General features: G+C 46.6%; 1 protein-coding gene across 2 annotated transcripts in view; it reads left to right on the top strand.

Annotated features, from left to right (window-relative positions):
• Positions 1-476: 476 nt before the first annotated feature.
• Positions 477-682, top strand: part of rbm47 (RNA binding motif protein 47) — a 38,445-nt gene continuing 38,239 nt past the window's right edge. The window contains exon 1 of one of the 2 annotated variants that reach the window (XM_006787216.3): positions 477-664. The gene's annotated coding sequence lies outside the window, so the exon portion shown is untranslated. The remainder of the gene's footprint in view (positions 665-682) is intronic. The other variant, XM_035906274.2, reaches the window with a different exon arrangement.

Here is a 682-nt window from a genome sequence, read left to right as displayed (position 1 = left end):
CTTGTTTAATCTGTGCTTCTTCACCGCTTCCTCTTATGTTAGTAAAGTAGGAAACAATCAGCTGTGAAACCTGTATCGTGATGTATTTAGATTACTTGGGGTGAACTGTACAGCCTGCTGCAGTTACAGAAGCCTGACTTATTGCCGTGTATATGCTTTTGTATTTGCAGTTTTTTTAAGGATTGTGTGAAATCTGTTAAGTAAGCATTAAAGTCAAAAAGTATTGAGCAACTTATTCAACGGCCCGGCCGCCTCCCTGCTAGAGTTCAGCCGCTGTGTTGAAACGTTATTTCTCTGTGTGAGCACATCTGACTCAATCTCAGTTTCCTATACACACACACACACACACACATGCTCGCAAGTTCCCTACTGTTTGTGTGTGTGTGTGAGTGTGTGTGTGGAGGGGGGTTGCTTTATCTGAATGTATGCATGTGTGTTTCTGTGTGTGTGTTGTTACACTAAACAGAAATCCAGCGTCCTCACTTCTCTCTTCTGTTCTCAGTCTGCTGGTTGGCTGACCGCGGACACTCCTGTTCAGCACAGCGCTCTCTCCTTGTCTCCATGACAACTGGCTGTCACAAAGACGTCGCGCTCGCCACGCACCTGAGATCAGGAAGAAGGAAGCGCTTGGTCCCGCCTACGCCAAACTCTCCAAGGAATTCAGGTAGGGTAACCAACACGC

This window comes from Neolamprologus brichardi, chromosome 6, assembly GCF_056152115.1.
Source record: "Neolamprologus brichardi isolate AB-2024 chromosome 6, ASM5615211v1, whole genome shotgun sequence".
Taxonomy (NCBI): Eukaryota; Metazoa; Chordata; class Actinopteri; order Cichliformes; family Cichlidae; genus Neolamprologus; species Neolamprologus brichardi.
Note: the sequence above shows the minus strand (reverse complement) of the source record. Positions and strands in the feature narration are given on the sequence as shown.